The sequence below is a fragment of the Amborella trichopoda genome, chromosome 4 (genome assembly GCF_054954075.1).
Source record: "Amborella trichopoda isolate Santa Cruz 75 chromosome 4, AtrichopodaSantaCruz75HAP2 v2.0, whole genome shotgun sequence".
Classification (NCBI taxonomy): domain Eukaryota; kingdom Viridiplantae; phylum Streptophyta; class Magnoliopsida; order Amborellales; family Amborellaceae; genus Amborella; species Amborella trichopoda.
Window position 1 is genome coordinate 6,763,417 of NC_142339.1, and position 26,356 is coordinate 6,789,772.

At 34.6% G+C, this 26,356-nt stretch overlaps 1 non-coding gene across 1 annotated transcript; it reads right to left on the minus strand.

The window, feature by feature from the left end:
• Positions 1 to 16,840: 16,840 nt before the first annotated feature.
• On the minus strand, positions 16,841 to 25,300 carry LOC18421739 (uncharacterized). Its single transcript, XR_016053961.1, has 2 exons — positions 24,373 to 25,300; positions 16,841 to 18,381 (listed from the first exon to the last, which is right to left on the minus strand). It is a non-coding gene; the product is annotated as an uncharacterized LOC18421739 (transcript).
• Between the last annotated feature and the right edge of the window lie 1,056 nt (positions 25,301 to 26,356).

Sequence of the window (26,356 nt, forward strand, 5' to 3'; positions counted from 1 at the left end):
GTAGTGTAATTACTCCTATTATTATTAAAGCCAAATGTAAAATCTTGGTGCGTGAGTCACACTCTTAAAAGAGTTACTCCGCGTCTCTCTACTTCTAAGTCGTATTCCAAAGGTGGAGTTTTGAGTGTCTTAGTCTTCACTTCTCAATATCTCCTTCAACCGATTCCTCAAATTAGCTCAAAAATTGAATCTTTCTTTCACACTCGAATTCCAAAATTATGTACACACACTCTTTCTCGGTCAAACTCTCTCTCTCTCTCATCAGCATGACATAAGCTGCATCTCCTGTGATCCCAAAATCTGAAATCTGTGATCCTATGCTGGAGTTCAAAACTTTGCATTGCATTTGGATTCTTATTATGCTTCTTATAATGGAAAGGAACGACCACCTTTCACTACGTACTTGTAAAACTAGCATTCACAAAGCCTTAAATAAACATTATCAAATATGTATAGTCTCCTACAAAGTCAACAACTACCTCTTATAAAATGGGTGAGAAAGCATCCCATCCTAGGTTCCAATTCACATGTGAGGTGTCTTTAATATCATTGTCTCCTTATAGAAGCCCAGCACTTACATCACCACATTTAACTTCCAAAATGTCCACCACATGAAGAGGGAAAAGTTTAGAGATTTTATATTTTGGGATTACTTAGGGTACGAGAAGGCCACGGTCACGGTCACCTATACTAGGTAAATTTAAAATTGAGAAGTTAGCAGTATATCATTTCTCCTCACGAAATTTGAAAACAATCATCTTCGTCAAAGCATTTTTCCAACTAATTGGAGTCGGCGAAACTTGTAAAAAATACCGGAAAAATTTAAAAAAATCATGTTTTAGTTTTTGAATCGGAGAATAGTTCTTTATATTTCATTTTTTACACTCAAGTCCCACTATTTGAAATAATATAGTGTATTCTAATTTTATCTTTTGTGTTTGCATATGATTAAGCTTAAATTTGTTATGTATTTACTTCTCATCATCATACACCTGTGAAAACAATTGTGTTTTTAAAATAATAAATTATTAAAATACCCATGAATATTGTAAGGGTATTTTAGTTAATTATTATTTTTGAATTATCTTTTAGTATTTTTATAGATATGTGATGACGAGAAGTACACACATATCGATTTGAGCTTCATCAGATGTATAGAAAAACCAATAAATTAAATTATAATGGGGCTTGAGTGTAAACTAAGAAATATATGCAAATTTCTAAATTTTGAGAAGAAAAATGATTTTCCTATAAATTTCCTTGAAATATATCTAGCATCTACCTTGTTGTCAACGGCTACTCGATTTTACATTTCACATCTACTCGATTTTACATTTCACATTTCGCAGTTGAAGGAATACGACTTTATAACGAACTTAAATGGTTATCTAAGTATTAGAAAACTCAAAATTCAATTTTTATTTTTTAATATAATCATCTAGTGATTTTTAGGTGGTTCCCATAATTTATGACCATAAAAGAAGTTCTTAAATTAGTTTTCTACCTGAGGGTGCAAGTGTATAGTATCCTCCTGAGGGAGCATAGCATACACAAGATCAAATAAACCCCTCTAATGATGGTTTCAACGACTCGGTGTTGTGTTGTAGGTGGTCCGGTCGACCACCTAATCCTCCGCGAATGAAAAAGCTCCCACTTTATACTTCAAATTTGGAGTCAATGGTTGAGGAGAAAAACTTATGAGAGTAAACATTTGTTGAACTTTAACAAACAAGGGCTAGGACCTATTGTAATTTGTATGAGATGGCATCTTGGATACCTATGGTCTACCCAAGTTACTTTCTTAATGACTAGCTAACCACCCATTCAAATGATTAAGTTCAGGTCTTATTCATTTCATTGGAAGAATCTAGAGGTTCATTTAGCTGTAGGATGTGTTAGATTTTAACTGAAATTATTCTTTACAAGCAAACGATTAAAAGTTGTGACTGACGAGCAATGATCTAATGCAACGGTTGTATCATAGTATAATGCAATGACACTTCTAAAAAAAACCATGTTTGTGATATTTGTATGAACTCAAATTTTGCACACACACCTTTTTCATCTCAATAATCAATCCCCAAAAAAACAAAAAAAATTCAATTTGAACACTAGATATGGTCAAAATGAGTCCCCTTCAAAAACAAATCCAGACCATTCATTTTGTGAATTTCAATATCTTAGCCTTTATAAATTCAAAATCATTTTTTCTTTTGTAACATTGTTCATCTAGTGATAATAGAGCCATTCAAAAAAATTGGAAATGAAAAAATCTTTCTAAGGCCTAGATCTTAGCATCTCACCAAAATGAACGGCCTATGTTAATTGGGCTAAAAAATTACTTTTTAGGTTGTGTTTTCAAATTTTTATTATTTTGTAATTGCTCATTAGAATAAAAAGAGTGTATATTTCAAAATTGGAATCAAACAAATGCCTATAAGATGGTTTTTTAAGGTTGTTGCATCATATTGCCATACAATGGTTGCATGAAATCATTACTCGTGACTGACTATATACTTTTTAGAGAAAATATCGTCATACTTTCTATTTTTAGGTTTCATTTCACAATAGATCCAAGGTTTTAAAAGATATCTTGGGGCATAAAAATTGTAGATTTTATTTCTTCTAAGCTCCCCAAGCTAATTTAAACTTGTTTTTTTAGGCCAAACAAATCTAAAAAGACATGTCTATTCAAAAAGCCATCCTCCCAAACTTCTGGAGAGAGAGATAAAGGTTTCATGGATGTGAGAGGTTACCGGGAGAGGAGAGAGAGTTGTTTGGAAAAACACAGGAGGAGAAAGAGAGAGAGATGCGGGAAAAGAGAAAAAGAGAGAAGTTTGGGGTATATAAGTGAAGAAGAGAAATGATTGGGTTTAAAAAGAGCATGTCTTTCTCATATTTGTTTAGGTTAAAAAATAAGTTTAAAATGGCCAGGGGGTTAGAAGATATCTTTTGAAACTTTCGGTTTATCAAAAAATGAAACCTAAAAATAGGGGATATGGAGATGTTTTCCTTATTTTTTATTTGTCCATTGACACAAAAATTTGAAGCAATGAAAGTGAATTTTGATGTCATCAGTTTATGGTTTTTTGAATTCTCGCTGCCTTTTAGAGTTGCTGGAATCTAGCTATATGGTTTTCCGCATAGAGCATCCGTGGTTTCTTATGCATATTACATTCTTTTGCAAACTATGTTTTATAGGGGATTAGATTTTATGAAATTGACAAAGGTTGATTCAAAGAGAATAAATGGTATACTTCCGTGACTGCAATATCCATGTGTATAAGTGATTGAGGTATTCTGAGCGACTGTTCCTTATAGCAGTAAGTCATTAGTGGCATTGTGTGTCTATGTATTTTTTACCTATCTCATTGGGGCAATTACGATTTTTATTATAGAACATCAAGCAAAATGAAAGAGAAATATATCTTTCAAATAAAAAACATGAAAGAGACATATAGAGAGATTTTCCTTGATAACAACAATATCCTTGTCTTTGTCTAGCTAGATCCCTAATGCGATATTGTGTATCCTTAGAAGCCAATTTTTCTCATATCTTAGAAGGCCATGACATAAACAAGTATGGTACAGGGACAATCTAGTGTACTTTGATTCATATACTCAAATGTTTGGAGGAAATTTATTTGATCAATTACACGGATCACAAGTGTTTTAAAAAATTGATCTTAGATCTGGATATCATTAGCTTAAGATTAAAAGTGAAGATGTTCCCAAGACAGCTTTCAGAACAAAGTATGGCCATTATGAATTTTTAGTCATGCTTTTTGGATTAACCAATGCACCGGCTGCATTTATGGATTTGATGAATCGGGTCTCAAAGCCATTTTTGGATAAATTTATTGTGGTATTCATCGATGATATTTTAATTTATTCTAAAAATTAGAAGGAACATGAGCAGCATGTAAGAACGATATTGCAAATATTAAGACAAAAGAAATTGTATGCCAAACTTAGTAAATGTGAATTTTGGATTGAACAAGTGACATTTTTAGGACATGTCATATCAAATGAAGGTCTATCAGTTGATCCTTCAAAGGTTGAAGCCGTTGTTAATTGGAAACAACCAAGTAATGTGACTGAAGTTCGAAGCTTTTTGGGATTGGTAGGATATTATAGAAAATTTGTAGAAGGATTTTCTCGAATCACAACCCATTAACTCGATTGACACAGAAAAATGTCAAATTTGAGTGAATAAGTGAATGTGAGGAGAGTTTTCAAGAACTAAAAGTTCGGTTAACTTCAGCACCTATTTTAACTATTCTTGAGGGGAGTGGGGGATTTGTGATTTATAGTGATGCTTCAGATAAAGGCTTGGGCTGTGTATTAATGCAATATGAGAAAGTAGTGGCATATGCATCCAGACAATTGAAAGAATATGAGAAAAAATATCAAATTCATAACTTAGAGCTGGCTGCAATAGTATTCGCTTTGAAAATGTTGAGGCATTATCTATATGGTGAGCAATTCGAAATATACATGAATCATAAGAGCTTGAAATACCTCTTCTCTCAAAAGGATTTAAATATGCGGTAGATAATATAGATGGATTTCTTAAAAGATTAGGATTGTACAATCCATTATCATTTAGGAAAGCTAACGTTGTGGCCGATGCTCTAAGTAGAAAGTCTATGGGAATCTTAGCTCATCTAATGATCCAAGAAATGAGATTGTTAGAGGAAATAATGGATTGGCATCCGGTTCCATCCATTAATGGTGTGGTAAATATGATTGTCGTCATTAAGGCAGAACCCCAATTAATCCAACAGATTCGATCGGCACAAAAGAAATACCCTCAGCTTATAACAATTGTAGAAGAGGTGAAGCTGGAAAAGAGAGACGAATTCTCTATATGTAGTGAAGATTTGCTAAGATTCAAAAGTCGGATTTGTGTCCCGAATGATGAAAGTATGAAGAAAACTATCTTGGAAGAAGCACATCACTCTCGTTATACGATACATCCCGAAAGTATTAAAATGTATCAGGACCTGAAGAAAACCTTTTAGTGGAATAATATGAAACAAGAGGTAGCGCTATTTGTGTCTAAGTGCCTAACATGCCATCAAGTAAAAGCTGAGTATCAAAGTCCCGCTGGGTTGTTGCAGCTTTTACCCGTGCTAGAGTCGAAGTGGGAGCACATTTCTATGAATTTTGTCTCTGGCTTGCCTAGAACAAATTCAGGACATGATAGCATTTGGGTCATTGTGGACCGGCTGACCAAAGCTGCCCATTTTCTGTCGATTCGCACGACATATACTTTCGATCGACTGGTCCAGTTATACATTAAGGAAATAGTGCGGTAGCCTGGAGTTTCGGTCAGTATTGTATCGGACAGGGATACCCAGTTTACTTCTAAATTTTGGGCTAGGCTACAGTCAGCTATGGGAATAAGACTCACCTTTAGTGCCTTTCACCCCCAAACTGATGGACAATCGAAGAGGACCATCCAAACATTGGAAGATATGCTGAGGGCCTGTGTCATGACTTTACAGGAAGCTGGGATGACCATTTACCCTAATTGAGTTTGCTTATAATAATAGCTTCCAAGCTAGTATTCAGATGGCACTATATGAAGCCCTGTATGAAAGAAAATGTAGGTCACCCATCTATTGGGACGAAGTTGGTGAAAGAAAGCTTTTGAGGCAAGAAATTATCCAGGTAACCACAGATAAGATAGCATTAATTTGAGAAAGGCTCAAGACAGCTCAGAGTCAACAAAAGAGTTATGCTGATAACCGATGGAGAGATCTTGAATTTGAAAAAGGTGATCGAGTTTTCCTAAAAATCTCATTAATAAAAGGCATTATGAGATTCGGCAAGAAAGGAAAGCTGAGCCCACGTTACATCAGACCATTTGAAATCCTGGATAGAATCGGAGGTGTCGCTTATAGACTTGCCTTACCAACCGAATTGGCAAACGTCCATAATGTCTGCCATGTATCATCACTACGAAAATATCAGCCCGACCCTTCTCATATCTTGAAATATGAACCTTTACCAATCAGGAAGGACCTATCCTTCATTAAGCAGCCAATTTTGATACTGGATAGAAGTGTACAAGTGTTGCGCAATAAAGAGATTCCTTTGGTCCGTATATTATGGCAGTACCATTCAAGAGAGCAGTCGACTTGGGAGCGAGAAGACGATATCAGAGAAAAATATCTCTATCTTTTTCAGTAATCAGGTACATAAATTTAGAGGACTAAATTTCTTTAAGGGGGGGAGATTGTGACGACCTAAAACTTTTGGAACAAAAAATAATAATAATATTAATGATGTTAATAGAAATAAATACAAAATAAATAAATAAAATAATAAATATATATTAATAATGATAATAATAATAATAATAATAATAATAATAATAATTTTATACTGTTAAGATATTGCTACTTTTATATTAACAATAAATAAACGATATTATTTTTAATGTACTTGAGGGTTCAATTTTATTTGGGTGGACCTTAGGTCCACCACCTTAAAACTTTATGTTAACACTCCTTGTACAACACCTTGCATCTTAGGTGTTTTTACTTGATTCGACAATCTCTCTCTCTCTTCGTTTTCAGGTAGAGGCTGTTTTTACTTGATTCGACAATCTCTCTCTCTCTACGTTTTCAAGTAGAGGCTTTAAAGGATTTTAAAGCCTAACGCTTCAAAGGATATTGACAAGCTTCTTGGTAGGTAGTGTAGTAGAACTGAGAAAAATCCTCAATGTAACAGTATCTCTCTACCTAGTTTTGTTCTCTCTCTCTAGATAGTTTTGTTCACTTGGCCACGAGCTTTATATCTCCATTCAAGACCACCTTCATCAAACAAATATGATGCTGCAATTCCATGTCTTGAAGTCTCTTAGGCTGAACTCTTTTTTTGGATGAATGCCTATCTGGTAAAAATTTGAAAGGTTATTCCAATGACTTTAGAGTGGGTAATTTACACGATGCTTCCCGGCCTCAGTGAGTTGAGACAATAAAGAGTCTGTGACTGACTTAAAATCAAACGAGTATTTTAATCTCTCTCATCTCAGGGTGATATATAGGTAAGTAACTTTATTATCTTGAAAAATAATCCGCTCTTTTTAAAAATGAAATGAAATAATTGTTTCTGTTTATTATCATGAATTTTAAGCGCGATAAATTTTATGCGCAATCGATCTCATTATTTTGAAAAATAATCTTTTTAATACAATTGTGATATTTTATCTATGTTAAAAATCTTAAATGCTGTAAATTCTTAGAAAAATAAATTTATTTATTTTTCTTATCTATTGTTAGAAAATTTTAGATACTGTAAAATTATTAGAAATAAATGTGATATTTTTGCTTTTAGTAAAATTGTGAGATTTCTTTCTACTGTTTGAATAGTTAGACATTATAAATTTCATGTGCAAATGACTGCCTTATAATTTGAAAATTGATAATTTTGCAATTGATTAGAGCATTATCTGTGAAATGTTTATTTGTGAAATGTTTATTTGCGATTTGATATCCCATAAATTGTGATAATTCCGTATTCTTGAATTTCTATAAGAGTTTTTCTATACATATTAGATTGGCAATTATGCTAGAATGTCTTTACGAACTGCTACCTTTCTTCATTTGAGCCCAAAATATATGACTGGTTATTTTAGAAATGTTATTGAAAGTGATTGTTATTAATGGTTTCAGTAAAATTCATATTAATAATTTCAGTGATATGTTGAGTACATGATATTGATGCTTTCGAATGTTTAAAGAGATTTAGAAATACTTTAAGTATACAAGTGGACTCATCTGGTTCGTCGGTGAGGTATAAGTGGACCTATTTGGGACGCCGGTAGGGATTAAGTGGACTCATCCGGTACGCCGATGAGGTATAAGTAGACCTGCAGGGATTAAGTGGACCTATCTGGGACGTTGATAGGGATTAAGTGGACCCATCAAGACGCTGATGGGGTATATAGGTGATCTACTTGGGACGCCAGTAAGGTAATTTGTGAAATCCTTTGAATTATGCACTGCCGTTAAAATGTTATATGCAATTCAATTATTCGAATTATACTTAATTATACATTTTTAAAAATGAAATTGTTAATGCATTTTTGTTAATAGACCTCTTTTTTGAAATTGTTGATATCTTTCAATCATGATTATTTTTAGGATCATGATGATCACTTTCCCAGTAGCCAAACTCATCAAACTATGGTAAACATTTTTTTCAAGATAACTGTGGTTTCATTTTGAGTGGTAAACATTTTTTTCAGGATAACTGTGGTTTTATTTTGAGTGCTCGTCAGGATCAACTTTGGAAAATATTGTAGTTGTGCTTAAACTTTCTTTTGTTACGTTGTAAGAATTCGCCACTGTAAATTTGTCCTATCTAGAAATGTATATATGTTTTGATTGTCACATCTCAGGAATATCAGTATTGTAAATTCTTGGGGTGTGACATAAAGAAACCTAAGGTTCGCACACCTCGCCACATGGCTCTTATTACTTCGCACGCGTTATCCTCATTTGGTACAAAGAGGTATTTATTGACTACAACTTCCTTTTACCTCTTCAATGTGGGATAATGTGAAAAGGTATTAACTTAAAACATTAATATATTATAGATTTTATTTGCACTTTTAGTATCACTAAGTTACATGTGGCATACCGGTTATCAAATGCCTTTTCAGTATGGAGGATGTTGGTTCGAATCTCCTCTCGAGAGGAAACGTAAAGGTTTTTTTATCAATTTCGCTTTTTGTCAAATTTTTTATTATCAATAAAATAAAAATTTTATTATAAAAAAATGAGAGGTTCTTATCAATTATTTTTCTTTTCAAATTTCTTTTTTTTGTCAAAAAAAGAAAAAGTAATAAAAAGATATTGTAAAAAAAAAAAAAAGTTCTTATAAAAAATAATAATACAAGTATTTTTTGTTAAAAAAAAGGTTCTTGCTAAAAACAAAAAAATTGTAATACGACAAACATTTCTTGTAAAAAAATAAAATGTTTTTGTCAAAAAAACTAAAAGGGTCTTATCAAAAAATCATTCTTTATTGTAGTTCATATATGATTATATATTTCATCCATGATAGTTCCATGATTTTTATTTTGTGTGATGTAATTTAATGGTTAAAATAAATTCATATAGAGAAAAAATATCTCAATATTCACATATTGATGAAAAAAATGAAAAGTAGTAATGTGGTATCCCGATTTCTTATTGGATTCCTAAAAAATAATTTATAATGAATTTTAATAATTTGTTTAGATTTTTTTAAAAACTTAATCCGATCGATTCGGCAGATTTTCTATCCGGATCGCCAATCCACCGATCCGGATGGGTTTTTGGGGTACCTGATCCGGCCCACCGATTCATTTTTTAAACCAATGGTTTTGGGTGTCGTGTGACATTGCCGCTCCCAAAAAATGTATAGCTTTTCCCCTAATCAAACAAGGAGTAATAAAACATTAGGAAGCGGCAGTTTTCAAAATCGCCACTTCTAAACTTGAGTTAAATTATTGAAATGCCCATATTTATTGAGGATTTTCAATCCAAAGTCAATTTAGACATTGCAAAAGAGTTAAATTATTGAAATGCCCATATTTATTGAGGATTTTCAATTCAAAGTCAATTTAGACATTGCAAAAGAGATATTTTGTAGAGAGGTATTCAAACAAAATCAAAATTAAAAAATAAATCTTTTGATAAAAAAGACGCTTACCCCTCAATTTAAACTAAAGATCCCATGCAGACCTTATGTCCATTACAAAGCCCCACAGTTTATACCCGTTAATCTCCCCTCAAACTTTATAAAGGTCAAAACCTCTTAATCTCTATTTTGCTTTTTTTCCCTAGAAAGTGGACTTTTCTTTTTCACTTATTCCTTATGGTTCAAATTGCTTTCCTTTCTCCTTTTAATCATGTCAACTCTCAGTCTTGGGGTCTGTTTTATAATCGGAAGTTAAATCATGAACTATAAATTAGAAGCTCTTCTTTGCTAGGAAGAAAGAAGTTATTGTAAGAAGTTACGGGTTTTTGTGTTTGATAATCTGTTAGAATGTTAAAGCAATTATGAGTTTCTGTGTTTGATAAACTCGTGAAATGTTAAGTAAGTTCTAAATAAATGTGTTTGATAACATACTGAAATACTAGAAAGTTTTGGGTATATGTATTGGATTAGCTGTAGAAGTAATAGGCGTAAAATGTTAAAATTGAGACCTAGATATTATTTATTTTTTTATTAATTTTTAGAATTATATTTTTTGGGATAAAATATCAATTGAAAGTAAAGTATGTTGGAGAGTGAGAGAGTTTTATTGATAAGTGAGAGAAGCGTTTTAGAGAGAGATATATTTGTACAACAATTGAAGCAGATGGTGCATGATAAACTTCATTGCACCTCAAAATTGAAACAGTCGCTAGATAATGTGAATATGAACATATATGACTCCTAGTTGAGAACTATCAAATCACAACTAAACCCTAGAGTAGATAATTATCATATCACAACTAAACCCTAGAGTAGAGATTCTCATGTTTAGTGGAATTCCCACACACAACAATGAAGGTTTTAAGGCAAATCATGGTAGACATGCAATTCAGTGATACAAATCTTCTTTGTGTTTCAATTCTAGGTAATGGATACTTATTTTTAACTGTCACTTGGTTCAACTATCTATAATCGATACACAATTTCATGGTCCCATATTTCTTTTTAACAAACAATAACGGAGCACCCCAAGGTGACACACTGGGCCTGATAAAAACTTTATCTAATAATTCTTCCAATTGTCGTTTAAGTTCCTTAAGTTCTGCAGGTGGCATTCTGTAAGATGCCTTAGAAATTGGGGCTTCCCCTGGCAATAATTCAATGGAGAATTCAATTTCCTTTTTAAGCGGTAATCCTGGCAATTCTTCAGGGAAAACGTCGGGAAATTCTCGGATAACCAGAGTGGTATCCAAATTTATCTCTTCCTTTCTATCTTCTTTGATATAGGCAAGAAAGCCTTGACACCCTTTTCGAAGGAGGCGATTAGCTTGAATACAAGAGGTTAAATATGATGGGGAGTCTTTTTTGATACCATTGAAGTAAAATACCGGTTGATTCGGAATACTAAAGGTAACCACTTTCTTATAACAATCAATAATTGCATGGTATGCAGAAAGCCAATTTATACCTAAGATTACATCAAAATCTTGAATTTCTAGGAGTATTAAATCAACCAACAGTTTCTTTTCTTCTATCTTCATTATACAAGATTTGTACACTATATTGGCATCACTTGAATTTTCCATCGGTGTGGCTACCTCTAGAATGTATTCTAATTGTTCTGGTTCTATCTCTAAGTGGCATGCAAAGTGTGGTGAACAAATGAATGAGTAGATCCAGGATCAATCAAAACATGAGCTAATTTTTGGAAGATAATAAGAGTACCTTGGATCATTAATTTTGAGGCCTGAGCGTCTTACTGGGTGATGGCAAATACTATTCCCTTCATCTGAGGCTTTTGAGCTATCTCTCCCTGCTTTGGAAGCTGTTGCATCTGTAAGCTAGGACATTATCTAATCTGGTGCCCCAATTTTTCGCATTTAAAACAGGCTTCAATATTCCAATAATAAGGGTTCGATCCATGGTTTTTCCCACATTTTTTACATGATTCTATTGGGCTTTGAAGTGGCAAGTCTTTCAAACTGTTGTCAATTAGATGGTGTGGGTCTAACTTAACTTTTCTGATTTTTCGTCTTTTGGTAATCTTCGAAATCTTTTTCGACAATTTAGGCTCGATCCATTATTTCAGCATAAGTTCTCAATTTTAAGATTGATATTATGCTTCTAATAGCTGGTCTGAGACACCTTTCAAATTTCTTCACTTTTCTTGTCTCATTGTTAATCATATGTGGTGCAAACCTGGCCAATTCAGTAAACTTGGCTTCGTACTGTGCTACTGTCCGGTTTCTTTGAATTAATTCCAGAAATTCCATTTCTTTTTGGTCTTGAATAAAATCTGAAAAATATTTTTCATTAAATGCCTCTATAAATACTTCTTAAGTCACGGGTTTATTTTCTTTGACAAATACTCCTTTTGCTATTCGCCACCAATGTTGTGCTTCACCTTCTAACATAAAAACTACCAAGGCCACCTTCTTATCATCAGGACATTCCATTACCTAGAATATTTTCTCTAATTGCATAATCCATCCCTCCTCTTTTAGTGGTTTTACAGCACCTTTAAAAATAGGTCGGTTCAATTTCTTAAATTGTTTGACATTACTCTCACCATTTCTCGTAACTGACTGCCTGGGTGGATTATTGTTTTCCATCTGATGTTGCATTAGAGAAACCATATTTTCCAAGGCTTTGTGAATTCCTTCCATATTAGCTTCAAATATTCTGGATCTTGACTTCGTCCCGATCTGTACACACAATAAATGTGATTTTAAGTACATTCTTTTTAAATTTCTTAAGAATCTTAAACCTATTGCTCTGATACAAAAAATTGTCACACCCCAAGAATTTACAATACTGATATTCCTGAGATGTGACAGTGAAAACATATATACATTGCTGGATAGGACAAATTTACAGTGGCGAATTCTTACAACGTAAGAAAATGACGTTTAAGCACAACTTCAATATCTTCCAAAGTTGATCCCGACGAGCACTCAAAATGAAACCGCAGTTATCTTGAAAAAAATGTTTACCATAGTTTGATGAGTTTGGCTACTCAGTAAGTGATCATCATAATCCTAAAAATAATCATGATTGAAAGATATCAACAATTTCAAAAAGGAGATCTATTAACAGAAATGCATTAACAGTTTCACTTTTAAAAATACATAATTAAGTATAATCCGAATAATTGAAATGCATATAACATTTTAACGGTAGTACATAATTCAAAGGATTTCACAAATTACCCTACTGTCGTCCCGAGTAGGTCACCTATATACCCCATCAGCGTCTTGACGGGTCCACTTAATCCCTATCAGCATCCCAGATAGGTCCACTTAATCCCTACAGGTCCACTTATACCTCGCCGGCGTACCGGATGAATCCACTTAATCCCTACCGACGTCCCAGATAGGTCAACTTATACTTCACCGACGAACCGGATGAGCTTTAAACATTCGAAAGCAGCAATATCATGTACTCAACATATCACTGAAATTATTAATATGAATTTCACTGAAACCATTAATGACAATCACTTTCAATAACATTTCGAAAATAACCAGTCAAATATTTTGGGCTCAAATGAAGAAAGGTAGCAATTCGTAAAGACATTCTAGCATAATTGCCAATCTAATATGTATAGAAAAACTCTTATAGAAATTCAAGAATACCAAATTATCACAATTTATGGGATGTCAATTCGCAAATAAACATTCAACAGACAATGCTATAATCAATTGCAAAAATATCAATTTTCAAATAATAAGGCAGTCATTTGCACATGAAATTTATAATGTCTAAATATTCAAAAACAGTAGAAAGAAATCTCGTAATTTTACTAAAAGCAGAAATATCACATTTATTTCTAAAAATTTTACAGTATCTAAAATTTTCTAACAAGAGATAAGAAAAATAAATAAATTTAATTATTTAAGAATTTACAGCATTTAATATTTCTAACATAGATAAAATATCACAATTTTATTAAAAAGATTATTTTTCAAAATAATAAGGTCGCTTACGCATAAAATTTATCGTGCCTAAAATTCATGATAATAAGCAGAAGTAATTATTTCATTTCATTTTTAAAAAGAGCGGATTATTTTTCAAGATAATGAAGTCACTTACGTATATGTCACCCTGAGATGAGAGAGATTAAAATACTCGTTTGATTTTAAGTCAATCGCAGACTCTTTATTGTCTCAACTCATTGAGGCCGGGAAGCATCTTGTCCATTACCCACTCTAAGGTCATTGGAATAACCTTTCAAATTTTTACCAGATAGGCATTCATCTAAAACAAGAGTTCAGCCTAAGAGACTTCAAGGCATGAAATTGCAGCATCATATTTGTTTGATGAAGGTGGGTCTTGAATGGAGATATAAAGCTCGTGGCCAAGTGAACAAAACTATCTAGAGAGAACCTTTCAAATTTTTACCAGATAGGCATTCATCTAAAACAAGAGTTCAGCCTAAGAGACTTCAAGGCATCAAATTGCAGCATCATATTTGTTTGATGAAGGTGGGTCTTGAATGGAGATATAAAGCTCGTGGCCAAGTGAACAAAACTATCTAGAGAGAGATAGAACAAAACTAGGTAGAGAGAGAGACTGTAACATTGAGGATTTTTCTCATTTCTACTACACTACCTACTAAGAAGCTTGTCAATATCCTTTGAAGCGTTAGGCTTTAAAATCCTTTGAAGCCTCTACCTGGAAACGAAGAGAGAGAGAGATTGTCGAATGAAGTAAAAACACCTAAGATGCACGGTGTAGTACAAGGAGTGTTAATATAAAGTTTTAAGGTGGTGGACCTAAAGTTCACCCAAATAAAATTGAACTCTCAAGTATATTAACAATAATATCGTTTATTTATTGTTAATATAAAAGTAGCAATATCTTAACGGTATAAAATTATTATTATTATTATTATTATTATTATCATTACTAATATATAATTATTATTTTATTTATTTATTTTGTATTTATTTTTGTTAACACCATTAATATTATTATTATTATTATTTTTTGTTCCAAAAGTTTTAGGTCGTCACAATCTCCTCCCTTTAAAGAAATTTAGTCCTCTAAATTTGTGTACTTGATTACTGAAAAAGATAGGGATATTTTTCTCTGATATCGTCTTCTCGTTCCCAAGTCGACTCCTCTCTTGAATGATACTGCCATAATATATGGACCAAAAGAATCTCCTTATTGCGCAACACTTGTACCCTTCTATCCAGTATCAAATTGGCTGCTCAATGAAGGATAGGTCCTTCCTAATTGGTAAAGGTTTATATTTCAAGATATGAGATGAGTGGGGCTGATATTTTCGTAGTGAAGATACATGGAAGACATTATGGACGTTTGCCAATTCGGGTTATAAGGCAAGTCTATAAGCGACACCTCCTTATCTTTTTAGGATTCCAAAAGTTTTAGGTCATCACACTTTAATTATTTACAAAAATGCCCATTGTTGAAGAATTGGGCGGGTCATGACGTGCCGTCACATGGCGATTTACGGCACGGATCGATTCATGACGTCACATGGCAATTTACGGTACGGATCGATTCATGACGTCACATGGCGATTTACGTCGCACGGATCGATTCATGATGTCACCCTGAAATTTACAAAAATGCCCATTGTTGAAGAATCGGACGGGCCATGACATCATGAATCGAAGAATCGGAACATGCATGATGTCACATGGCGATTTATGGCACGGATCGATTCATGACGTCACATTGCGATTTACTGCGATTTATGGCACAGAATCGTCTGTTCTTCCCTAGCGATTTTTCGATATTTCACTGGAACCGGCGATTTACGATTTACGGCACGGAATCGCCGGTTCTTCTCTAGTGATTTTTAGGTATTTCACTAGAACCGACGATTTACGGCATGACACGGAATCGCCGGTTCTAGAGAAGAACCAGGCAGTTCTTGAGACGAAATGGACGGTCTGATTCGACTTGCCGACTTTTGAATCACTGCCTAAAATCGAACTGAGCGAGTCCGGTTCGACTCCGCCGACTTTTGAATCACGGCCCAAAACAATGTTGAAAAATACAAAAAAGGCATTTTCTAAGGGTGATCATTTCAAACTTTGGAAAGAGGCGGTTTCCAAAATCATGCCTTCTCGTAATCAAACGCATTGGTAGGCTCGGATAAAATCACAAAAATGCCCATGCTTCTAAATTGGGGTGATTTGATCATTTTTGAAGAGAAATTAAAAATAAACCTTCTAATATTAATTATGATGTGATACTTTGACGCTTTGGATGATATTGTGTAGGGGGTTATGACTCCATAAATTATATCTTTCATATCAATTGTACCCTTCTTGCCGGGCGGGAGTTCTGAAGGTGATGAAGGCTACGACATTATGTGCCAAGATCGGATCCCCCTGCTGATTTCATAATGATTGCATGGCCCTATGTACCATCATATTGATTGAGACTAGAATTTAATTCGTATGATTCATTCTTTCACAATATTTAGAAAATGTTTCTTTTCACTAAGGCCATCTGATAAATTGGTTGGGGCATTTGCTAATTTTATGAAAATTGAATTTATAATTATTACAATATAATTTAAATAAGGAAAAATTTTATACGAGGTTGTAACTTTAAAATGCCAAAATTAAGGTGCACCTATAAAATCCATCGTAAAAGCTATTTTGAATCTAAAAAACCCTCTACTTAATCCAAATGTCTAAATATAAAAAAATAAAAAAAAAAACTTTTGAATCTAAAAAACAGTGCATCTTACAACACATTATCCGATCGTCTATTTTCAAGAATTTCATGTGTTTATAAATCTGTTCGATTTGAACCATTTTTGGGGTTTAAAATTTATAATTAAATATAAAAATAAATTCTCACACCATCCTAAAACTTTTTGACATCAAAATTGCATCTCATGACAAAGTTTGAGCATGCACCTTAATTTGATAGTTTAAAGTTGCAACCTTATGCAAACCACACCCTTTAAATAATTTGAAAGTGCAAAATTGTTCAGCATTTACTTCAAATTTAAATTTTTCACTGTCCCATCGAGAAAAAAGAAAAAATGTCAGAAAGGTACCTAAGCCTCGTTCCAATATCAGAAAACCTCCCAAGTGTCTAATCCATACATAGCTTGACTATCAACATGATCAACAAAAGTAAAGATTAACACTTTTAGTTAAACTAAATCTGTACATAAAGCATAAAGATACATGGTCCAGATTGATCTAGCGTACTGTGCGCAAAACAAAAACGCAAGCCAAAGTAGCAGTCACTTCTTAACGAGAGAGGATTAGCCTGATAGGGTTTGTGGACTACACATGTTTTGCAACAGGCACATGCATGCTCCTTTGATCAATGTCATTTGTTAAAATAAAAACAAAATTTACAATAACATGGCCTTTCGAGTGCTTTCCTCATTCCAAAGCCCTTAAAGTGTGCTTTGATGTGTAGCCTATGCCGAGCAAGCCCAGCTTCCTGTCTCAGGCACCACACAACTGACCAATCTACAATGACCGGCAACCGAGGGCACTTAATGGTCATTTTACTGGGAGGGGGTTTTGCGCATCACCCCAAAAACTGGGGCATTTTTCATTACAAAAGCAAGAAAGAAAAGAAAGTAAATCTCATCTCATAGTCGAAGTGTAAGATCAGGCTTTGATGAATCTTCCTCATGAGGCACCAAAATAACTGCCTCTGGGCCCGAACTCATGGGCCCAAGGCCCGAGGTTGTGGGTCCAAGGCCTGAGCTGGAAGGCCCAAGGCCCGGTCTGAAGCTACCAGGCCACCAAAAGCCCACTCCATCTTCCTCACCATACACTGGAAGCCTGCATTCAAATCTAGGTGCCACACCCACACCCATGGCCGGTGCACCATGAGCGAGCCCATGGGCTTTGAGCCCGAGCCCCCTTAGAGGCAAGGCTGCAAGACTTGCGAGCCTAGCCGGAAGCGAGCCCATGCGTTGAGCCCGCTTGGCTAGAGTCCTCTCTCTCTTATGTGCATTTTGGTGACCTCCTAGTGCTTGAGAGCTTAGGAACCTTCGCCTGCAATAGTTGCATGAGAAGACTCTGGGCTCAGACCCAGACCCAGACCCAGTCCCGGAACCAGACCCTAGATGTGGGTTTGAGAAGTGGACCTCTGTGCTGCTCTCTCCAGTGCTTGGTACTGACCCAGAGCCACGAGCGGGTTCGGGGTGGCTTAGAGTGAGGTCGAGAGAGAGAGAGGTGTGGCCGACAGCGAGGGAGTTGTAGGGGGAGGTCGTCAGGTCTAGAGAGAATGTATCTTGGGGGGACCTTGTTGAGGCCTCCTGTGTTGTTACATTTGATGCCACCTGGCTGCTGACCACTGATCCTTCGGATGATGAGATCTCGGTCTCGGGTTGGATGTGAGGGCTTTTCATTATAGTTTTAAAGGGCAGTCGGTTTTTCTTTTGTTTGTTGGCTTGATCGATTAAGGTATGGATGTCACGTAAATGTTTTTTCCTTGGGCTTCTTGGATGACTTTTTCATGCATGGTAATGGGTATGAACATATGGGCTTTGGGTTAGTAGGAAAGCAATGCTAACCTAAATAATATGGTTTTTTTTTCAAGGGATGGGCTGTAAGGCTTATTGGTGTTCCATCGGCTGCATCTATAAAGAACCAGTTTGCCTTTCTGTTTGTTATCCTTCACAAGGTTTCTTAAATGCGTCTCCAAGGTCTTCTTGGAAATGACCTGCAGAAGAACTATGAGAAATGATAAATTGACCTTGATATTTTCCGAAGTTAAGTTAAGTAGAGGGAAACAATAGTACAAATTTCAAATTTAGACCAGCATAAGAGAATTGTAGAACAAAAACACAAAAAGCAGTTTTGTGACCTTTGTTGAAGATCAAGAGAAATTCTACTCGTGAAGCTCTAAGAGGATTTCACGCCTAAACTAGAAAAAAAAACACATATGAAATGGTATACATAAGACACATGATGCAGCCACGAGAAGTAATTTCAAGTGGTAGCTTTGGTTCACTGAAATGCAACACAAAGTTAAAAAACAAGTGAGGGTATCAAGCAGCCACAGAAAGCTACATGAGTCATGAGGTGCAAAAATTGATGACTATAAGGCACAACAAATTGACAAACTCTTTAAGTTAGTCTTATTATACGGTTCTGTAAAGAGAAACCAGAAGAAAAAAAATAGGTATACAGTTCCACTAGCATTCCACCAACAACCAGATATAAGGGGTACAATGGTATAAACCTTAAAAGCTTTGCTCCTCCCAATCTCCACACCTTTTCCAGAGAAATAATCAATGCCACTAAGAACACTATATGGAGTTTTCAGAAGAGCGAATATCTATTATTTTAACGCAATATAATAAATCATCCCCTAAAAGAACCATGGCATTAAAACTAGACAGGACAATGGGCATTGGCACGGTCCAGCTAGGCCCCCAAGAAACTGAACCCAAATACAATTTGATAGAAAACAGCATTTTCTCCTAACATGTGTAAATTTCAAAAGATGCAAAGAATACATTCTGCTCTGGATAGATTCAAGAGGGGATACATGCGCCACCTACTTCTCTATTAGCATCCAACTCACACGCACTTTGTTGACTAAGGAAGGCATTAGATGAACTCATAATCAAATTAAAAATCCTATTTTGGTTTGTTTAAACCCAACTTGCTTATTGGATGTTTATATTTCCACTCCTCGTCAAATGGATCAAATGGACCTTATTGGCATCACATACACCCTTCCACAAACAATCCAATTGGATACCTTTTTAGCGTTTCTGCAACATCTATAGGTATCTAGAGAAATGACATGAAATAAAATTAAAAATTGGCTGGATCAGCCATAAAGGCTCTAATAGATAATCTTTTCCATGACTTAACTCTTCTCTAAACAACATTACACCCCTGAATCACATCAAATCTTACTAAAATCTAACCAACAAAGGTGGAGATAGAATAGCTTCTTGAAAGGGATCCCACACTGTTCCCAGCTTGCTGGCTATTGAATCCACATGACTTCAATTAGTCCCAATCTGCAACCTGAGCTCTCATGGAAATCAACCATCAGGACTAGAACTGCTTCATAACATCTTAGAAATATTTTGAGACTGTTCATAAAACAAGGGGGAATTGTATGAGGCTAATGTGTCATAAGCCGCTACTCCCTCTTGACTCCACAAACTCTTTGTTCAATCCAATACCAGTTACGCGATCAACTGTAATTGGAAGCTTCCTTAATGAGAATGAAGAAGAAAGGAACTACGGAATCCGGTGGCCCAACTCCCCTAGATCTTCCACAAAACACCTAGTGGACTATCATTTAATATCATAGGGAAATAACTAGAGAATACAGACACCAACATCAATGGAGTCCAACTAGCCACAAACAACACATACTGTAGTAAGTAGTTTTTTTCAGCTCATACCTCACAAATGAGATCATATTTTCCCTCTCACTACGGCCTTGAGTTCTGCCACTAAATCTCTATCCACAATCTGTCAGCCCCGTACGTAAGAACCCTGCCAAGGAGCGAATATAGAAACCACCAGATACAGAGAAATAATTTCAGCTACAATGAAGAATTTAGAGAGCGTGTCACAAGCAAAGCCCCATTCCTTCGCCGGTAGATCAATACTTTCTCATGAAATTTGTGGAAATCCTTCATCACTTCACTGCTGAAAACATCCCAGCATTCTAAAAAGAATACTGCAGTACATAGATCCAGGCCTGGGATCTCTATCTTGCTCAAGGAGAAGATTACATTGAGAACATCATCAGATCAGTAGTACATCCACCATGCTATCCCCTCAAAACAGTATTAACAGGTAAATAGTTCTACGTAATGATTACAAAATTGGATGTCACATACCCTCATGAAATTCATTTTATTCTGGAGCATCATATTATTAAAAACATATTTGACTTTCTCTTGACCAAGAACTACCAAAAAGAGCACATTTTTGATATCTTGGGTCGATAATTCAGGATAATGGAGAGATTGAGAAAGATGCTGCACATAGAATTAGAGCTGGGTGAGTGAAGTAGAGATGTGCAATCAGAGTTTTCTACGATTGCCTCATACCAATGAAGCTGAAGGCGAAGCTTTATAGGATAGCTATGAGACCAGCTTGGCCTTATGGGGTAGGATGTTACGCAGTCAAGAAACAACATACCCATAAGGTGATTGTACTTGAGATAAAGATGTTGAGATGGATGAGTGGCAAGACAAGAATGGATAGAATTAGAAATGAATACATTCGAGAGAACTTCTGTGTGGCTCCAATAGGTGATAAGATGAGAGAAAGTAGACTTAGGTGGGCAAGCTATGTGCAACGCAGACCCAATATAACTCTTTATTAGGAGGAGCAAGTTGGTTCAAGGGGAAGGCCAAAAAAGGATATAGTTGGAAGTAGTGCAAAAAAATATGGGGCTTATGAGGGTATGGCCTTTGATAGAGCGAAATAGCGGACTAGGATTCGTATAGCTGATCCAAATAGTTAGGAAAAGGCTATGATGATGATGATATTTGACTTTCTCTAGTGAGAGAATCATTATATTTAATTATCACCTTCATTACAACCTGCAATGTACATAGATACAAACAAGGTAGACTCACCAAATATATTTGGTTTTACAAGATAATTAATATTCCTCAAATCTTCTCATCCAATGAGAGATAGGAATAAAATAATATAGCTGCATGCCAACTAAAAAAGGATTCAAATAAGCAACATCAATAAATTGGGTTATAATATGGATTATAAAATTGTTGATTGAAGTAGCAACTATATCCTCTCAGCTTCAGCTACTAGACAAACGGGATGGATAAGCAGAAGTTGTAAAACTGTCAATAGCATACCTAATATCACTAATTTGAGGAGAAGCATCAGAGTACACATTTAGAGTTTCTGTAGGCTGAATGACACTTAAAAAAACTTGTTGGTCACCAACACATGTCTAGTGCAACTAAAAACAATAGTTGAAATAGTTGATAGAGGCCATGGATTTAAAAGAATGTGGTGCTAATCCTACTTTGTGAAACTAATTTCTGTTTATCATGTATATATAAGAAAAGAGTTAGGAGCAGTGATTTAGTTCAAGTCGAAGGCTCTAAAGGGCAAGGGGAAGGACCAAAAGGGTATGGATGAAAGTAATGAGATGAGATATAGTGACCTATGGTCTGACTAAGGTATGACCCTTGATAGAGTGGAATGGCAGAAAAGGGATAATACCTGACCCCAAATAGTTGAGATAGGGCTCAAATGATGATGATGATATATGTATATGAAAAGAGGTTAATCCTCTTTCATTTTGATTTGATTGTCCTAGTGTGTATGGATCACATGTCCAAGCTGTGTTGGAAAGTGCAAGAATTTTTAAGCAAAGGTAGCAACGAACATAGTGTGGCCAAAATCTACTGAAGCAATGAGTAGTCAAGAAGTAAGCCAAACAATGCAAAAAAAATGGATGGGATGCAAAACAGAGGAGAGACAGATCACATGTAAATAAGAAGAGCTCACTTCTAAATAAGAAGGTGGGATTCACACTATTATGAGAAAAGCCTCCAAGACCACATCTGGCACCTTGCAGATGGTCTTCATTACTTTAATATAGGAGGCTGCATGAAATCCAAGCAAATATTCTTCAAAAAAGAGATTAGTGAACATACTTCAGTTTGAGGGCTGAGAATATTGAACTAAAATTTCACATGAGATAAGCACAAATGTGGCATTTTATGATTATTATTTTATTGTTTTTACATTATGTTTTCATTTATCACATAAATAACTCAAGACCTGGGTTGAGCCCCAAATTTGTCTAGTCTACCATTTAAAACTGAAGAAGCATATTTCAGATTCCTTTTTGTCAGACTATCAAACACAAAGAGTAAATAGAGACTTTAGTACTAGTAAGAAGGAGAAGAATTTATTCTCTGTGTAAGAAAGATGTCAAGAGTTTAATTTACAACCAATACATGACCAGATTATCTATAAATGACAAAAGAATGCCGCGTAAGATAATGAACAACACATTTTTCTTAAATAAGTCAATAATGAAATGAAAATTAGAGGAAAATGAAGGGAAAAAATAGTGAGCATACAGAATCCCATCATGAAATTAGTAGCACGACGCTCTTTTTGAGTGCTTCAAAATTCGAATGGCGAAAGTACATGCTCATGAAATCAACATATTTCTCCTAGTAAGGAAGGGTTACTTGGAGCCAAGGCTTGGCCCCTAGAATAATGATTGTAGAAAAGTAGCTTTGTAAAGTATGGGTATGAATGGACAAAAACAAGGAATTAACCAGTGACTAATAATCATTAAACCAAACCATAGTCAGTTATAACTACACATTAGATTAGTGAAATAAACAGAAGCACTTTCTCCAAGGGCTCAAAAAGGACCCAGATCAACAATGCAATGCCATCATATCCCTCTTATATGCAAATTTAAAGAATCTAAAAATGCCTCCAGATTTAAAACATTAAATATTTCAAAGTTACAGAAATTGTCTCCAACTTTAGGTAGTTACACAGAGAGGTTATCATTCTTGACATCAGCTCATACACATTATGCCATTATGCACAGTGGTCACTCAGTAAATGAAATGGTGTTTCTGGCTTGTCTCCTTGAAAGACTACCCAATAGTAACTGTACAACATATTTATAAGATCAAATCAAAAGAACTCAAAGAGATCAGGAAACTTAAAATAAGAGTAACAGATTCAAATTTATGAGAGTAACTAGCCAAGCAAATCAAAATCATGAGGCACACAAGCGAAAGATGATAAACTTCAACCTTCCTATAATACTCATAAAACTAGTAAATAATCGAATTATAGTTTCTCTAGCAGTGGCAAATCAATTAAGCAGCTCAAGAATACATGAAATATACAACTTAAAGATCATAGATTCAGCCTGTTGAAGATGTAGAATGAACCAGTAAAATTAGTAAATAAAGATTTTATACTTTCTTTAGCAGGGGAACATTAATTTGAATGAAAGTAGGATAAGTGATACAGCTTCCCCAATGGCCGCTTGAATGCAGATTTCCAAGATGCAAAATAACTTACATGCAAAAGAAAAAGGGTATGCAGTCTTAAACTTGAAAATTTTTGGCAGTTCATATTCCTGGTTGCAAAAAGAAAAAGCCTTCCTCAAACTAGAAAAATAAAGGGATCAGAGGAGAATAAATAACATACTCTGCAAACTAGAAAAAAATGACTACTTTGTTTCCCTGGAAGAATTAAAATCATAGAAACAAGGAGACAGCCCGAACTCGAAAGACAAATAATCAGAGAAGCAGATAAAAACAAAAGAGAGAGGCAATGGAATCACACATTTGAAACCAAACCAGGGAAACCCAAAAATAAAAAACAAACATCCTAAAAGCATGCAAATATAAACTCATCAAAAAACAGAATCTTGAACCATAGGCACAGAATCAAGAGAGGTATAAAAAACAAAAAACCCAAAACAGAAAAACCCCTAAATTAAAAGAATAAAAATATACAAAAACCCTTATAAATAAACAAAAACATAGAAAACCAAGCCACAAGAAAACTAAAAGAAACATAAAAAGAAAGATAACCCATGGGTGAACATAAACTAACCAGAAACAAGGAACCCAATTCATCACCATGCACATAGACAGATCAAAACCTCAACATCAAGGAACCAAGAACACTGAAAGACAGAGAGACTTACATTCATGATCTGAGAAACCCACATCATTCAGATTCCAAAAACATTGTGGCCCTCAGCATTTTAAATGATGAAGCTTTGTTCTGGTAGCATGACGTTGAGAACAATGGGCTTTGTGAAACAACCATCACTTCTTCGAGAGAGAAACAGACAGTCAATACATTTCAGTTGATGATGATAAGAAATAGAGAGAGAGAGAGAGAAAGAGAGAGAGAGGCAAAGGGGTTTTGGAATGGTGTGAAGAGTTATGGGCGGTGATGTTTAATTATGGGAAGTGTGCTTGGTAACAGATTTTTGGACTTGTCAGGTCAGAAAGGAGAGAAGCAGGCATAAATAAAGCAACAAAGATGATGATGTTTTATTTGTTTACTATTTTTCTTCTTTATTATATGCTCTGTATCTTTTCTCTGAGAGCAAAAAAATAAAAATAAAATAAAATAGAATAACAATAATAATAATAATATGAATGGATTTGTGGGCTTCTGTGGTTTCTTCCTGGTTTGGACATTGCTCTCAGTGGAGGAGAATCATGTCTTCCTCTTTTTAACATGGGCACCACCACTTTCACATCATGCATTTACATGCATGCATGGGCTGATGCATGTACATGTATGTTACTGCATGTATGCATGTTCCTGTGCGACCCATCCATGCATTATCGTTGTATGCATGTGTTCTTGATATATAATGGGGCATGCATGTACTCATTCAAGTATTTAATATGCATGTATCTGTGTGTATGTTGGACATGCATGGTTATTATTAGCTACCAAAAGGAGAGCGTTGCTATTATTGTACGAAATTTGAATAATTCCTTGACGAGTTGTTTAGACTTTAGATGATTAGCTAAATTTGACTCTTTTTTTTCCCAGGGAATAGTACTTAGTAAATGAATCAATCTAACGGAAATGGAGGACATTAAAACAAGGGTGTGGTTTCCATACGTATGCAACCTTAAACAATCAAATTAGGCCCAGGTGCACTTCCAAATTACGTAATCACTTGCAATTGAGGCATCGAAAATTTTTTAGGATGGTTTGATAATTTATTTTTTATAATTATAAATTTCAACTCTAAAAATAGTTTATATCAATTAAATCTATAAACGGATGAAAATCTTGAAAATGGATAGTCTAGATAATGTGTTGCAAGATAAACTATTTTTAAGATATAAAAATATTTTTCTTTTTTCATATCCACACATGTTTTATGTTTTTCAAACATAAAAGCAGCCTTTTTCCAATTGATTTTGACATGCACCTTTATTTACAATAAAAAGTGTTTACCTTATATTAACTTTATCCTTAAGATAAGATACGAATTAACCCTAAATACTAGGGAGAGTTATTATTTTGTCGAGCACTAGGCCTATAGGGTTAAATAAATAATCAATAAAACCTTAAAATCCATAATTTCTAATGATAATATTAGTACAAAGACAAAAATGATGCGAGCCGCCCGCCTAGGTAACAATATAGGCTGAAATGTTCAATAAAACCATGCCAACCCCTACCTAGACATCGAGTCACCAACAATGCACTTTAGTCGGATGCACATGTTTTTTAAATTTAAAATTTATTTTATTCATAAGAATTAAAATAAAAAAAATAAGCTACTTACACTAGAGGAATCTGGGCTGTCTGACATATGGATTATAGGTAATACATAAACATTAAATGGAAAACAAAAAACAAAATAGAGAGTTTCATGCATATACAAAACCATAGACACATTTTTTTTTATTAAAAAATTTAGCCTTAAGCACGCATGTGAATGTATCTCTTGATAAAACTCAAATAGTGAGTCATCCATCACCCAAAGTGACTATCTATAAGTTATTCTCCTATGCTTTAAAAAACCATTACCTAATTTAGTTGATTAATCACAAAAAAATCACTTAATTTTAAGTTCATCAAACTAATTAAATTTTTAATTTTCACTACTCTAGGAAGGAATATTTGGAACTTTAATTATCCCAAACCTGGCT